Source organism: Canis lupus, chromosome 21, assembly GCF_011100685.1.
Source record: "Canis lupus familiaris isolate Mischka breed German Shepherd chromosome 21, alternate assembly UU_Cfam_GSD_1.0, whole genome shotgun sequence".
NCBI lineage: Eukaryota > Metazoa > Chordata > Mammalia > Carnivora > Canidae > Canis > Canis lupus.
Window position 1 is genome coordinate 1,090,726 of NC_049242.1, and position 17,278 is coordinate 1,108,003.

The 17,278-nt window shown below is 36.5% G+C and overlaps 1 long non-coding RNA gene and 1 pseudogene across 1 annotated transcript; one reads left to right on the forward strand and one right to left on the reverse strand.

Annotated features, from left to right (window-relative positions):
- Positions 1-3,075: 3,075 nt before the first annotated feature.
- On the reverse strand, positions 3,076-5,246 carry LOC102154045. Its single transcript, XR_005375403.1, has 2 exons — positions 4,916-5,246; positions 3,076-3,320 (listed from the first exon to the last, which is right to left on the reverse strand). It is a non-coding gene; the product is annotated as an uncharacterized LOC102154045 (long non-coding RNA).
- Positions 5,247-5,294: 48 nt separating this feature from the next.
- LOC100685600 overlaps positions 5,295-17,278 on the forward strand; it is a 101,685-nt pseudogene continuing 89,701 nt past the window's right edge.

Consider the following 17,278-nt stretch of genomic DNA (forward strand, 5'->3'; position numbering starts at 1 on the left):
GGCAATCTTAGCCCAACCCCCAGGCCCTATAAGTCTACTTCAACATACAAAAATTCCTTTGGAAACTTCCTTTATTTCTACACCCCAAGATACATGTTGGCAACCATCCCCCAAGCATATGACTATGTATGTATGTATGTATACATACATCTGAAGGGTCTTATGACTAAAGTTTTTTTTTTTTAATATTTTAAAATTTAAATTCAACTAATTAACATATAGTTTCAGAGGTAGAGTTCAGTGATTCATCAGTCTTATATAACACCCAGTGCTCATCACATCATGTGCCCTCCTTCATGCCCATTACCCCATCCCCCATCCCCTCCTCTCTAACAACTCTGTTTATTCCCTATGATTAAGACTCTCTTATGTTTTGTCTTCCTCTCTGATTCCGTCATTTTATTTTTTTCTCCCTTACTCTATGGTCTTCTGTTTTGTTTTTTAAATTCCACATATGAATAAGATCATCTGATAATTTTCTTTCTCTGACTGATTTATTTTGCTTAACATAGCACTTGCTAGTTCCATCCACATTGATGCAAATGGCAAGATTTCATTTTTTGATGGCTGAGTAGTATTCCATTGTATATCCATTCTTTTTCTATTCATCTATCAGTGGACTTCTGGAGTCTTTCCATAGTTTGACTCTTGTGGACTTTGCTGCTATGAACATTGGGGTACAGGTGCCTCTTGGGATCACTACATTTGTGTCTTTGAGGTAAATCCCCAGTAGTGCAATTTCTGGGTCAGAGGGTATCTCTATTTTCAACTCTTTGAGGATTCTTCACAATGTTTTTCAGAGTGGCTGCACCAGCTTGCATTCCCACCAACAGTGTACAAGGGTTCCCCTTTCTCCACATCCTCGCCAACTATCTGTCATTTCCTGCCTTGCTAATTTCAGCCATTCTAACTGGAGTGAAGTGGTATCTCACTGAAGTTTTGATTTGTATTTCCCTGATGCCCAGTGATGTTGAACATTTTTTCATGTGTCTTTTGGCCATTTATATGTCTTCTTTGGAGAAATACATGAGTAAGGTTTTATTAGAAAGCAATAAATGACTTTTCCCAACAATAGCTAGCCCCTTCAAGGTCCTGAAAACCTTGTTTCCAAAATTCCTTAAAGACTATGTTCCCCCTAAGCCCTTCCCAACTTGAAAGTATATAATCGGCCACTCCTCATGACCCCAGTGCATCTTTCTGCTCATGGGTCCTGTCCCTGTGCTTTAATAAAACCACCTTTTTGTACCAAAGATATCTCAAAAATGATTTCTTGGCTCTTGACTTTGAACCATAGCATCTTTCCTACATCAAATTACCTTTACTGGGCCCGATTGTACTGGTCCTATAGAGAGTTATGCTAATTTTAGAATAGCAGTCGAATACACAGTTACATGTCTGTGGAATTTGCATTTACTTCTGTTTTTCCTCCAAGACATTAATAAAGAGTAATGAATCTAGTGACTTTGAATGTATTAGCTATAAAATGGAGACAAGAGAGTTGAATGGTCACTAGAGCCTCTTTGAAACCCCATGCCAGGGCAAAGGGATAGGAAGTAGGAAAAGGAGTGAAGAAGGGAGAAGAATAAAGATGGAGAAAAGCTGTTTTATTTTTTTTTAAAACAAGGTTCCCCAGGTAAATCTGAGAAAAGGGAAAGGGACTTTAATTCCTATAAGCAATATTATTTGTAGATTAAGTTAATTAAAGCCATATCAGAAATTGACTATGCTTTATAAACAATCTTTGGTATAGTTTTCTGGATTTTCTTTTACTTAACAGTTTATGTTCCATTTGAAATGTTCCAACCTTGTCTCGGCTGAGGTAAGAGGAAAGGATGACTTCCCATTCCTTTAACTTTATGATTTTAAACAGTGTAGGTCAAATCTGATAGTAGATTTAAGGGCCTCATTTAGGAATCAGAGATAAAGAGATTAGATAGTTAAGTGCAAAAACAGATTTTAAGGCAAGAAGCAAGATGGAACTTAAGTAAAAAGACCAATTTTCCTAAAAATAGTGTTGGGATGCCCAAAACTCCTTTTTTATTAGGTGCTAAAGTCCAACTGACTGCGTTCCATTGTGTGCAAAATTACTTTTTGAGTAGATTTATGGCCTAGCATGGGGTTGCTTCTGTGGATTATCTTTGGGAGGAGATAGAATGGTCTTTTCTTTTTATGTACATATCCTTCTTTAGCTCCTCAGCTTTTCTGAGGTCAACTCCACCCCCAACACAGTTAATTATTAGTATAATTTGCTCTGTACCTACTTGGCATAAAAAATAATTCTACCTCAAGTTCTGGTCAAGTAGTATAACCTTAAAAGCACACAGTAGCCAGATAGCTACCAAAACCTCTGAGGAGTACCAGAAGGATATGCTATGTATATATGTAGACACTTAAAATCCTCTTGTACATTATCTTTGCATCATATAGTAGTTTCCTGGACCATTATCACTGGCTTCCTGTAGAACTGCTTTTATTGAATTAACTGCTTTCCTTAGGGTGCTGGTTGTGTAGTGTGCATGTTGGCATAATCAGATCACATGTATTCTTTCTGACTAAAAGTTAATAACTGGTTAGTTTGATTGATTCAGGCCCTTTGCCTCAATCCTTTTTGCCATGTGAGGAAAGAGATACTGAACCAAGCATTTTCTGGCACAAGAACATTGAGTTGATATCATTTCAAACTCTAAGTACTTACACTTCTCTCTGGGGTTAGGACCCTGGCTGTTTTGTTTTTGTTTTTGTTTTCAGGCTGTTTTTTATGGTCCATAGATAGGCTGTAATTTCCCTCTATAGCAGTCTCTGGTCCCCAGGCAAAGAAGCCTGCTAAGAAAAGTTATAAAAACTTGGAAGTAAAGCAACAGGTTGACTATATGACATTTCATTATCATTCTGGAATGTTATCTAACAGGCTTATTGAAGAATTATCTAATTCTCTAGAGAAATACATCTTTGATTTACAATTTGCTATTAATTAGAGACTGAACTCTGTACAGTTAGAAAAGACTGATAGATTACAAATGGTTTTTACCAGTAGATATCTAATGCATTCTTTCAGGTAGAAAAAAAAAACCCACCCAGAGATTATAGTTTTATTGCCCTCTAGGACATCAGTTTTCAAATATCTAATTTATCAGACATGTTTCATCACTCCTTTATTGAATAACTCTGTAAGCCTCTGTTCCTCAAGTGTTCTTTGAACCACCTTCCACATCCTTCTGGCTCCATCATTAATGAGTTAGATTTTTGACACATGGTCTTTTATTCCCTCTCTTAGAGAGCTCTCTTCTTGGATCCCTATAAGCCATATTCTGATGATTTTTCTGAAAGGCAAATGGTGTCATGGGAAAAGAATTTTAGAGTCAGACAGGTTTAATCTGGAATCGCAGCTTTCTGACATACTAAGCTTTGCAACCTTGAACCGATCACTTAACTTCTCTGGTCATATTTTTCTCTAAGGTATAATGAATCACATGTGTTGCAACAATTAAATTTCTCTGTTTATTTTCCAAAGTCCTTTACAGTTCTAAAATTTTCTGATTGCAACATTTAAGAGCTTCTTATTCCCAATTAACTTTTAAGAGTCAGAAGTTTAAATGTGCAAAGTTCATTTCTCCTGGTTCAATGCTTGACCATAGAACAGCAATAGTAGGTTGAGCTGAAAAAACTCAAATATCCTCCACAAAGTAGGCTCATAAATTCCTAGGATGTCGAGTCACCAGGTCACCAGGCAACCTCCAGGTCACTTTCAGTTCCATTCAGAAGTTTCAGTTGCTTCATTACAATTTAAACCTAAGTATCTCACAATTCAGGGGTTTGACATTTAACTTTAAAATAAAGATGGCTTATAGGTAAAAAAAATTGTTATAACTTATGCCAAAGTCCACTGAAAAAAATACCAGATGAGGTTAATTTATTCCTGGGGCTGTAATATCATCTTCAAGGACAGACATTGGCAGATGGTGTTGTCTCAGGGAATTACACAAAAATGAGCCTTTCTAATAAGAAATTATTTTTCTCTATTCTTATGGACTCATAAAACTGATTTTAAGTTTTCCTTATATAAAATTCCCCAAATAGATTATATTTCATCATGTTTGTGAGTTTAAAAGTCTGTTCCTATTTTAATTTTTTACATGAACACCAAAATGTATTTTAATAATGCTTTTTTGCAGATTTTGACACGGTGGTACCCTGATTATATTTCTAACCTTAATCTGTTTTCACTTTCTTAATTTAAGTTACATTGCAAAGCAGAATAATAATAACTAACATTTCCCAAGGATTTTTATTACCACAATAGCTGATGATTTCCTGCATATAGGACAAGTGTGAGCGGTATATCCATTTTCATTTTTTGCTAGTTTGCTTTAGCTAGACAGAAGTTAGAATCTTATGTGACAAAATCATGAAGGATGCCCATGAAACAAGTCACAGGTCCCACTCATAGTCATTGGGAGAGGATTAAATATAGGCATGAGTGAGGCAGTGATTACTGGCGGCCATTAATTGTTCACCACAATTCACAAAAAAGTGCGCTAAGGTTTACTTGTAATTAAATATAGAGATGTAATATTTTTAATGAAATCATTGTGTCTAAAATTTAAGAGTGCCTTTTCTGGTATTTCGACTTAACTCAGCAACTATGTTAACTTAGATTTTACTTTCTTTCCTATATTTAAATGATTTGTTTAAGCTGTAAATATCATAGGAAATATTTATTATATTGCAAAATTCTAGCTGGATATTATTAAAAATAACTCCCTTTTCCAGTGGCGATGACTTTAAATAGCTGTATTAACTCTCATTTATTAATATCAACTCATATGTACCCAATTTATACCAATGAAAATACAAATCTCCGATTTGTTCTGTCATGTATTCTTTCTTCCGAAAGATAAATTGACCATCTACTTACCATGTTTACTTTTAAAAGCAGTCGAGGATTTTGCATTTCATGAAGTCCTTGTGTGTATGGTTAAGTTGGTTCGTTTATGATGGTATTTGAATCAACAGTTGCATAAAGATGCTGTTTTATACTACTGTTATCAAGAAAATGATTGACCTGCAGAAGAGTCTAGAGTTTTCTTATCACATGATAATCCCTAAACTTTATTCCCTCTTACTTAATCACATAACAAACCTAAATGTTTTAGGATATTAGTAGACTGTCCTATAGACGAGGGACTAGTAGCAATGCTAACTTGGGAGCTGAAGGTTGTTTATGTCAAAAGTGCAGGAGAACCTAAGGGGAGTCATAATCTATGTTATAACAACATCACCATAGAGACAGAATTGTGGAATCAAGAAAACACAGAAGGTCCCCAGCTGAAGACTTCTAGTCCAACTCTGGGTTTTTTATTCCAAGTTTTATGTGAACAATTTGATACCTTATAGCTCATTGCAGAATAGCCACTGAAATGCATTCATTGTTAATAGTAAGTCAAGTTGGTTAATTTTCAATCAAGAGAATTGTATGTATTTTTTACTGGTTTTTTTTTTTTTAGAAATGGTAAGATTTCAGCCACTTCACAATCAGACCTTGCTTTATTGCTAGAGGACTTCCACTGGGTCAAGCCAATAGTATGTAACTTTTAAATAAAAGCTTTAGGTATTATATTTAAACCAGAAAGTATATAATCAATCATACCATCTTAAAAATAGCTATTATAAACCATTTATTTCAACTATCTAATTCTCAGTTTACAAACATTTTCTAAAAAAAATATTTTTACATTAGTTAATTATTACATTTACATTAGTTAAATGTGGAACACAAATGTAATTAAGAATAGCTTATAATAGCTTGCAACATTTTTCATTTTTATGTCTCCTACTCCACAGAATGTAGCTCTTTCTCATTTCTTTTCAAGAGTTTCATCCAAAGTGGTAGGGAAACAGTCTATTATTCCTTATTCTATAGTTTGAAAGGGACTGAATGGAAGCAGCCAAGAAGAGGACAAAGCTTTGGGTTTTTTTTTAGTTTTTGCTGATTTTTTAAAATTACAATTGTAACATAGGTATATTTAAAAATTTGACTATTTTTAACTTTATGCAATTAAATGGTAATTCCCTCCTCCCCTATCTTCCCCACTAACACTGTCAGCAGTTTGGTGTGTCTTTCTACTCACTTTGTGTGCATATACATATATGTGAAATGGTGCTTTAAAAAATTAGATAATTTATACAAAATATACAGTGTCTTTTTCCCAAATTCAAGAATATATCTTGTTGGCAGATAAAAAGCTCTCTCATTCTTTGAAATGATGACATGACATTCCAGTCTTTTTCTAATTCATTGATGGATATTCAGGATGTCTCCAATTTTTCTTTACTATATTACATGTGTTTCTTTTTATTTAATGTAATCTGCCTTACAACAAGTAATTCAGTATGTATTACAGAGTATTCAGTCTGTAACTTCCATTACTCTGGTTGATAAAAAGTTAATTTGTCAAGAAAATATTCCTTTAGTAGCTGCCATGTTCTGAGAAGACATTGCTAAGTACTTGGGGATCAAAGAAGTATCATATAGAAGTTTACCCACAAGGGCCTTGTAATATAAGAGAGTGCTTTAAAGAGTGAAGCATCCAAGATCTTGAGCCTAATTATTCTAATCTCATGTTTTGACTTAGAAATGCTATACAGTGCTGTCTTCCTGAAAAGATTATTTAATTAGATAAAACTAGTCATCCTGTGATTATTGTTTATCTCTTGTTACTTATCACATTACCATAAATTTACCAACTTAAAACACATTTATTAGGAATGAAGGAATAGAAGCAGAAAAAAGCCACCTCTAGCCCGGAAGGCTGACCTATAGCCTGCTTTGTCTCCCTAAGGATCAAGTATGTGTTGGTTGTTATATTCTTAAAGGGTCTCATGATTCCCTGTGCATCTCACTGATAGTTAACGTTGAGCTGAATGATAAGCACCAGAGAAACCTTGTGAACGTATGGTTTTGAGTAGAAATTGAAAGCAAACATTTATGATCTAATACTCCCTGCACATCCCCTCCCCTTTTGCTTATAATAAAAGCACCTTTTTGCACTGAAAATGTCTCAAGAATTCTTTCTTCACAGTTTGCTCGAGACCCCACATCACTGTACACATTCTGTGGGTTAGGAACCTGCACATGGCTTACCTGAATTCTCAGCTTTAAGGTCTTTCATGCAGCTACAATCAAAATCTTATCCAAGGGTCTCACCTGAGGTTTGAATGAGGAGTATCTGTTTTTTTTTTTTTTTTTTTTTTTTTTTAAGATTTTATTTACTTACTCATGATAGACATAGAGAGAGAGAGGCAAAGACACAGGCAGAGGGAGAAGCAGGCTCCATGCAGGGAGCCTGATATGGGACTCCATCCTGGGTCTCTAGGATCAGGCCCTGGGCTGAAGGTGGCGCTAAACCTCTGAGCCACCCAGGGATCCCTGAGTATCTGTTTCTAAACTCATGTGGTTGTTAGCAGAATTCAGTTACTTGTGAACCGTCAGACTGAGGAACTCATCTCCCTTTCAGATGTTGGTTGGAGGTTGCCTTCAGTTCCTTGTCACATTGTCCTCTCCACCTCATGGCTAATGAAGGATGGCAAAATATGCGCACATCCCCCACCGATCCCATGCCATTTTAGCAGAAGAGTTATTCTGAGCTGAGGGCAATTGTGAAGAAGGAGATGCAAGAAAAGTTTTCCCTTCTCCCTCATTTGTCCAAGGAAGGCCATAAATTTGCAAAGTTGCCCTCCTTTCTCCTTTCTACCAGGAATGCTAGAAGTAACTTACCCGAAAGAACTCTAGACCTTTGTCAAATCAAAGGTAGCATCTTCCAGTAGTTCCCTTATGTATTTGCCTTCTCATAATTTGCCACCTCTAGAAACTCAGATTCCTCTTCCTCTGTCTTGTCATTTCTCTAAAAATTTATTATTCTTTTGTTAAAATGCTATCTGAGCCCAAATTTTAGCCACTCCTTTTAGTTACTTATCACTGTTGCTTCCTTGTGAAGGCACAATACACATGTTAATAAAGTTATGTTTGTTTTTCTCTTATTAATGTCTTTTGTCAGTGTAATTTATAGGACTCCATCTGGAAAATCTAGGGGGTGGAGGGATTTTTTTTCCCGTCCTCTACACTTATTTCATCAAAGCTGGCATGAAAGAATCAATAAGGAGTGTCTGCTGGCAGAACAGAAATTACAATCTTATGTAATGAAATCACAAAATGACATTATGTTATCTTTGCCCACATTCCACTGGTGAGAAACAAGTTATGGGTCCTGCTCTTATTTAAGAGGAGGGAAGTACTGGGGCCTGGGTTCTAGGAAGTGGGGATCACAGCTGTGGGGCTTGGGGGCAGGGGAGGCTGGTGTACTTTAGAGCCTGCTCAGCACATTCATAAACAAAAAGTGTCACAAAGCTTTATCTGTAATTGAATTCTAGAGTTACAGATAACAGATATAGTATTTGTTCAGAAACTAGAGAAAGTAATGTACCAAAACAGATGAAAGCTATTTCTGTGACTTAGCCTAAATTGCTTATTATGGATTTATTTCCCTATCTGTAAAAGCAGATAATTGGAATAGAGGACATCTGAGGTTCTGAACCTCTATGGTTGCCAAATTACTTTAGTGAGGTTCAGTTTTAATGCTATAACATTTTATTTATTACTATTATTTTTCAGGGTGAATTCAGTCAGATAATCTGCAAATAGAAGGAACTCATCAGCTTTGAGATATTCTCATTCCCAAAAGGTATTACAAATACAATATGACTAACAATAATTTTTATTTATCATTTATAGGATAACAATTGAAGGTTGTGTTTCAGAAAGTAACTACCTCTCTTTATAACACACAAACCGATCTCTTAGCAGTGGAAACCCCCTCAATACAGGGTGCTGGCCTGGGTCTGTGAGCACTATTTAATAAGAGCTCTGTGCCAGCTGAGAATGAAGGGAAAAAATTAATTATTTTCTGTTCACCCAGAAAAAAAGAAGCACACCCTGATACAGATACTTCCCAGATACTTCTAATCTCAAGGTACAGAAAACGGATCCCAGTGAAATTTAAGGGACCATACATAAGCAGAATCATAATCAGGAGATTCACTAGATAACAGTATAAAGCCACAGCATTTGAATTAAAAAGGTGGCAAAGACAAAGAGCATGCTTTGCATTGGCAAGTTCTGAAAAGTGAGGAACACTGGATTCTATCAAAATAACAGAAGAAACCGCTTGTACAATGCCTGAATAAGCAAATGAAACAAAGTCTGCCTAAAAAGGAGCAAAAACAAGTTGAAATGATCCCACTATGATATCTCAACACATCCTTTTTGGATGCATTCTTAAACTTGGAGCTGGTAGGAAAGAATGCATAAAAATATTTTCTAAGGAGCAAATTCCATTTTTAAGTCATCAATTTCTTACAAATTGAAAAATTCACAATTTTCTTTTACAACTGTCACTTTCTGGAAAGTCAGGTTGACCTTCCTACCATGTCAATCAAAATAATTCTATCTTGAATTTTAGATTTGATTGCTTCTCTTTGTTATGTTTCCTTAGTTATACCTCTGGATAATAAATCTGCAATCTCTCTCTGTATGTGTATTTTTGAACTTCCATCCTCTTTTTCCCTTGAGCTCTGCCATCCTGATTTATTGAAAGGTATTTGAAATGACCCCTTGAACTTTTGCAGTTGAAGAATGATTCTGCCTGTCTTCCTTAGGTGTCAGGGGAAGCCCATTTTCCCTGTGGTACTCAACAATAGTAGAAGCAGCAGAAAGGAGCATCTTTAGCCTGGACCAAAGCCCAGAGCCCTCCCTGGACCAAAGCTGCATAGGGGCAACATTTTGTACAAGTCAGCAGTTGACGCAGATGGTGACTCTCATGCTATCTTCATGTCTCCGAATCTAAGGCAGCTCTGTTGAATTGGGAAGCAGTAATGAATCAGTATTCCCATGGGAAGTTTCATGAATCTGAACAGCTCCAGAGAAGCACTGCCCACGGAACAGAAGCTTTTAACCTGCACAGGTCCACACAGGCTAATTGGAACCATATTTTGGCATTTCATGGGAATGGTTCCAAAGAAAAAGCAATTGGTTTTGGAAACATCAACAATGTTTAAGATACTGGTTTAAAATGAGAAAAAAAAAACAACTGGAATTTTATTTTATTTTATTTTAACAACTGGAATTTTAGATTTAGAATAGCTATTTGGGGCTCTTGGGTTGCTCAGTGGTTGAGCGTCTGCCTTTGGTTCAGGTCATGATTCTCGGGTCCAGGATTGAGTCCTGCATCAGGCTTCCTGCGTAAAGCGTGTTTCACCCTCTGCCTGTGTCTCTGCACCTCTCTCTGTGTCTCTCATGAATAAATGATAAGATCTTTAAAAAATAATTAGCTATATGAATCACTTTGGATCTTGTTAATAAGCAGATTCTAATACAATAGGTTTATATGAGGCCCAAGGTTATTTGGTACTTCTAGCAGGTTCCAGGCTGACCACACTTGCACTAACAATGGCCTAGCTTAACCCCTGTTTAGGTGTTTAAGGATTGCTTAGAAGCAGGTAGATAGTTGGCAACAGAACTGATGGGGGAACAGAGGACTAGCTGAGGACAAAGCAGAAGCCCAGGGCAGCACATTGACAAGTTCTTGAAACAGGCAGAGGGGCATTTCTCTACGGACTCAACTGCCTCGATGTTCATACTTTGCTAAGGGCAGATGGCAATCTTAGCCCATCCCCCAGGAGCCTGTAAATCTACTTTAACATATAAAAATTCCTTTAGAAATTTCCTTTATCTCTATCCCCCAAGATACTATTGGCAATCATCCTCCAAGCACATGGCCCACCGATAGACATCTGAAGGGTCTCATGACTCAGGTTTTATTAGAAGGTAGCAAGTGACCTTTTCCCAACAATAGCCAGGCCCCTCAAGGTCCTGGAAACCTTGCTTCCAAAATTCATTAGAGTGTGCTACCCTCAAAGCCCTCCCAACTTCCAGGTATATAGCCAGCCACCCTCACAGGCCTGGGGCAGCAGCTCTTCCTGCCCACAGATCCTGTACTTGTGCTTTAATAAAACCAGCATTTTGCACCAAAGACGTCTCACAGGGTTCTTTCTTTATCGTAGGCTCTGGACCTCACCTATATTCGAAAACATCATCAGAACCAGGACTAAAAGCTAGATTTACTGTTTCTTTTTGCCAAATATTATGCTTTCTTCCCTTGTGACATCCTCAATAATTAGCATCATGAAGTCTCAGTATATGTAGATTTTAAAGGTATCCAATTTACTGCTTATGCTAGAGGGTGTGAATTTTAATCTTTGGAGAATTTTACTTCAATAACTTTTTTTTTTCTTGAAAGGTAGAATTGAGTTTTTATATTTTCCTTAGCCAAAAGGTGCTTGATTATTTCTGAATGCCTTAGTTAATAAGAAGCATAGGAAAAAAGTTTGAGAATGGAAGCTATGTACTACAATCACATACATGAGATCTTTGGCAAACTACACAGCTGAAAAATCCCAATATTTTATAACTAGGTGTCCTTCTACATGAACATTAACACATAAACAAAAGGAAAAATACTGAAATGAGAAAAATGAAAGAAAATTTGAAAGACATAGGCAAAGTTATGAACTAGAACATTTCTCTGTTAATCTCAGGAGCAAATGTACACAAAGAGGCAAAAGACTTTGAAAAGCATATTTCAATAATGCCTGATCTAAAGCAGAAAGACGGAAAGAACACGGAGCTCCATGTCCCAGAATGAAATCACAGATCAACTCCTAGGAGAAAACCTAGTTGATTTCAATTATTTGGCTTGAGTGTACGGGTTGTCTAGAAGTCCAGCAATTTAGTCATTTGAATATCGAGCATCGCCCCGAAGCAGGGCTGAATGTTTTTTCAGAAAGGAATCTCTCTCTTTCTCCCACACAAGGTCCAGTATAATACTCACAAAGGAATACGCATTGAGAAAGTGTTGGAAGTGATTTTCTGGGTCAAGCTCTGCATTACAGCAAATATGGATTCAATAAGTAAAGTAAGTCTTAAATTGCTTACTCTTTTTTAGTAACCACAGTTCCTTTTTCTGCTGTTTAGATTGTAACACTAGCAAATAAATCCTTGTAATTGGCCCACCTCCAGGGCAAACAGCTCACCCCAGTAAGTAATCATGTGGAAGAGTGGAGGCTGCAGAGGTGGGGTGCATCCTGCTGAACAATCTTTGCTTTTATTTTACCAACTGATTTTAAAAGTCGGCATTGTAACTTGGCATTAAATATTTAAGAATGATATTAAGGTAAGATTGATTCATTTAACAGGCATAATGGAGTGGGGAAGCCGCATGGAGTGACTAAAGGGCTTCACAGTGGGAAATCTGTGCTAGCAGGCATCAATCTGCACCTGGTAATGGCCATGAATAGGTTCACAGTCTTGCTATTTAAATAAATTGATGTGCAATTCATCTGCTGTTTAGAGCCATTGGAAATGCACTGTACTAACTCTATTCCTTGGCAAGCATCCCAATTAAGTGCCTAGGTCATTTATTAGAGTGCCAAGTGTAGTTCAAGTTGCTACCAAGTTTTTATCATTTACCGAAATGGCAATTTATTCTAAAAGGGGTTACAGGATGGGGGGAGCAGAAGGTGTAGCAGAAAAAAACCTGGACCCAGATGAGTGCAGTTCAAATTTTGACTTCTCCACTTCTCCATTAATTGAATCTTCCCAGAGTTTTTTGTTTGCTTGATTTTTTAAATCTCTATAATGGGAAGAATAATATGCCTGATTTACCTACCTGTGAGGCACAAAACAAGATAATAAAAGTGAAAGCACATTTCAGTTTAAAAAAGTGCTATTCAAATTATGACTTACCACTACAAGCATAATTCTTGCAGGGGTACCATAATTGCCTGCTATTTATTTTCCCTAGGGTTCTACACTGTTCCTTCTCCTCCCTTTTCTGTCTTAATCAGACAATCTCAGAGCTGGGAGAATAAAAGTGTCAACCTTTTAAAAAGCTTACACCTTGAGATACAGAAGTTTGTATTTCTTGATGCTAAAATGTTCAGATTAGTCTTGTACTTTTATTAGCCACTTCTTGATGATATATAAATTGATAAAAGAGCACTTTAAAAGCACTTTAAGTAGATATGATCATAAAGAGCAGCTAGCTAATTTGAAAATTTTATTTATTTTATAATGACTTTTAATAGATTTTTATTTGATTCCAGTTATCTTGAAACATGCCATTCTTTCTTCTAATATTGTCCAGTTGAACATGTTGGTGAATTGGTTACAGAATTTAGAAATGTGATTTATTTCTTTTAATTTTAGAGAAGTAGAACAAGTTAAATCCATGTGTTGTATTGAAATGGAAGTTCTAAAAACAAAGGCTTCCTTTTCAAAAATGAATTGGCTCCCATTGCAAAGTCTGAAACAAGCAGTAAGACGGGTTGTAACCATTTGTGGTGCATGTTTCTCTGCTAATTCAATTAAACAAAGTGCACAATAACCCACTAAAAGTCCACTGATAAAGATGCATATTAGGAATTATATTGACTTCAGTTGTTTAGCATTCTAATCCCTTTGTTGTTTCCCTTTCTAATTATCTTGTGCACATTATTACATATATAATAATTAATAAGATGGCTGATTACAGTTTGTTATTACTTAATCATTAATGTCTAATACACTTTAACATCCTCTGTGATTATATCTGATGTCTATTTTGGCTAAAGCCAAATGAAGATATTTTCTTTTTTTAAAAAAATATTTTATTTATTTATTCATGAGAGACACAGAGAGAGAGGCAGAGACACAGGCAGAGGGAGAAGCAGGCTCCATGCAGGGAGCCCGAAGTGGGACTCCATCCCGGGTCTCCAGGATCACGCCCTGGGCTGAAGGCGGTGCTAAACTGCTGAGCCACCTGGGCTGCTGGAAGATATTTTCATTAAGGGCAAGCAGTGCAATGATAACTCAACTACATTCAGAGAGACCCTATGCAATGTTATCTTCTATGTTGCAAGGTGGTATTTTCCAACCGTTGACAATTGCCTTGGCAATTGCCATTATATGGACTATAACTCATCTGTCTACTTAGCCTTCCTTTTCTGATTTTTATCTTTCGGCTGTCACCAGAGTAATGTGTTTCTACAAGAATCTTGTTGGTATCAAGTTCTTTTGCTTAAGAATCAGCATGTGCAAAGAATATTGGTTATAATAATAAAGTTTAGTGGAAAAACAGCTGGCCACTCTCTTCCCAGCTTTAGTTGGAACAGAGTTTCTAATATTCTCTAGTTGAACATTCTTCACAAGATAGTAAGAAACAGTGGTAGTAGCTGATTAGAGGGATAGCAGGATACTGCTAAAATAGACTGCTATCTGGATTTTTGACATGAATAGATACTCGATTCTCTGATTAATTTTTTACGTAATAAAAATCCAGTAGAACTCACAGTTCCTTTCTTTAATTCAACTCCTCCACTTCCCCATACAGTATAGTAATTCTGTAGTCATATTTTTGTTAAACTACAGTATTCAAAATATAAAAACTCATGCTACTTCTACAAATATAAAATGAACACATGCCAAGATTTTTATTAAACTTGATAACTAATGAGGGGTTTATTAAAATGCTATAATTCATTCAAAGGACAATCTGAAGAACAAAACCTCTCTAAACAATCTGGATGATGAAATGGATTTGTGAACAGATGCAAAACTCAATGTCCTATGGGCACTGAGGTAATGTTTGAAGCCACATTTTCTATAGGGTGGATATTCATTCTATCCCTACCAGACAAAATATAATTGCATTTCAAGGGCAAGAATCATATGCATTACCATGAATTTCATACAATATAAAGAATTATTAAATGGTCTTGCCAAAGACAATAAAAAAATGAAGAACCTTATAGAACCAGATATCTCCAAAGGATTTGCTAGGCCACACCAGGGAGTATGTTTTCACTATAAGGATATTCAGTGTTCTTTTGCCCATTTCAAAGTCTTTTATAATTTACCCTAACACTTGTAACTGGATGATACTATTCTGAGTATATCAAGATTTTCCAGCTTGATGTCCACTAAAGTTATCTCCCTGACCACTAGAAGCCACCATTAACAAGGCTGTGAATTCTTTTTCTTTATTTCCTCTCTTTGCCCTCATACCCATGGTCCTCCTTACTAACCATGCTCTACTCTTACCTCCCAAAAATATGCATGAGCAGATACTCTTGGAATTTGTAGTCTGTAATACAAATACTTTAATAATGTTACTAATACAATATCATGAACAGGAGAAAGAAAGAAAGAAAGAAAGAAAGAAAGAAAGAAAGAAAGAAAGAAAGAAAGAAAGAAAGAAAGAAAGAAAAGAAAGAAAGAAAAAGAGTCTCTCAAAGAGGCCAAATAATGGCTTTGCCCTTAGAGTATCTCTAGGCTTGAGAAAGAGAAAAGAGAAAAATACATTCCTACTAAAAATGGAATAGCACATGGATAGAGGTTTACTCTCTTTTTATATTCCAGCCCTATGAATATGTAACTTAGTCTGTTTTCCTTAATAACATTTTCCCACCAGGTTTCTGTCTGCCTCTGTTCCAGAATGTTCAACTTTGACTTCTTCTTTCTTGCAAAAATGTCCAGGGGATGGGGCTCCATCAATTCCTGACTACTTCTTGGAAAATTTATCTAGTCACATAGATTCCAAACAAGCCTGGCTCTCCTCATGCTACCATAATCAGAGACTCAGATAGTGAGACCCATTGGACTTGGAAAACCAAGTGGTGCTGGAAGGTGGTGTTAGAAGTCTAAATATAGGAACACACTTAGGGATCACTTATAAAGATACTTTCCCTAGGGCCTTGAACCTGGAATGCCAAATTATAACAGAGATTTGCCCGGGGCAGATGGCCAGAGGAGCTATGGAAACATAGGCTAAAGATGACACAGATCATATAAGGGCCAATAATTATGTTATTTTAGTCTGCACAAAGATGAATCCCAGATTAAGGTCCACATGAAAAATAGGCAACCCAGGGATCCCTGGGTGGCTCAGCGGTTTGACTCCTGCCTTTGGTCCAGGGTGTGATCCTGGAGTCCCGGGATCGAGTCCCACATCAGGCTTCCTGCATGGAGCCTGCTTCTCCTCTGTCTGTGTCTCTGCCTCTCTCTCTCTCTCTCTCTCTCTCTCTCTCTCCCTGTGTCTCTCATGAATAAATAAATAAAATCTTAAAAAAAAAAAAAGAAAAATAAGCAACCCAAGAAGATCCAGCAACAGAGATTGAGAAGTATTCCAAGAAATTAAGGCAGATGACAGGAATGTGGAGCATGGGCTGAAGACCAGAGGCTAGAGTGGTACGGTAAGCCTGACCTAAAGCTGAAAGCCTTGGTTGCTCTGGGTCATGGGTTGGTGTCATTGCAAGCAGTATGTATATGGAGGAGAGTGAGCTTCTGAATGGTTAATATGACTCTTTTCTGTACTAGAGATCTGTAGGGGTGGAAGGCAGTAAGGAGGAGTCAAGTAGTTTATAAGAAATTGTCTCTGAGCTAATCTATAGTTTCTATAACTAAGAACTCCTAAGGAGACATGACATTGGAAGCATAAGGACTTGCCACTGATGTTTTAGGTGTATAGCACAGAGGCTGCTGTGAAGCTCTGTCTTCAGTTACAGGACCTCCCATGATTCCAGGTGGTTAGTGAACCCACTGCCAAGTATCTGTGCTTATCAAGTAGCTTTTGTGGATTAATAAATCACAAAAATATTTTATCTTAAATTTTAACCTTATTGGCCCTCACAGAGCAATAAAGTCAATAAAAATGAGGTTCATTTACCCTTAAGTGATTAAAATCTTGATTTTTAATAGATACTGGATGTCTAGACAGTCAATTGAATCCTTTTTAAAGTGCATTAAAACCTCCATTTTTATAAAATAGAAGGGTACTCCAGCTGCTTAAAGGCAAAAATTCTGTGTCAGATATTTACATTAAGTCTACCCTACTATTTCTGACCATTTGATCCTTAAAGTAGCACGGCAACACACTTATATACATTCCTAAGTAGATACATGCAGGAAATTCTTTTATCCCATTACAGTTTCCTAGAACTAATGACATAGTATGAACACCGTAAGTTAAGCTAAATTCTTAGGTACTTATGTGCTGTCTCTGAAACTGGGTTTTGAGAGAGAGATTTCCAAAGTGATAATTTTTCCAAGTTAAAAGAGATATTAGGGAAGAGGAAGGCTTAGAATTTGAAATGTCTGTAGGAATTGGTATTGTAATCTTAAACTAACTAG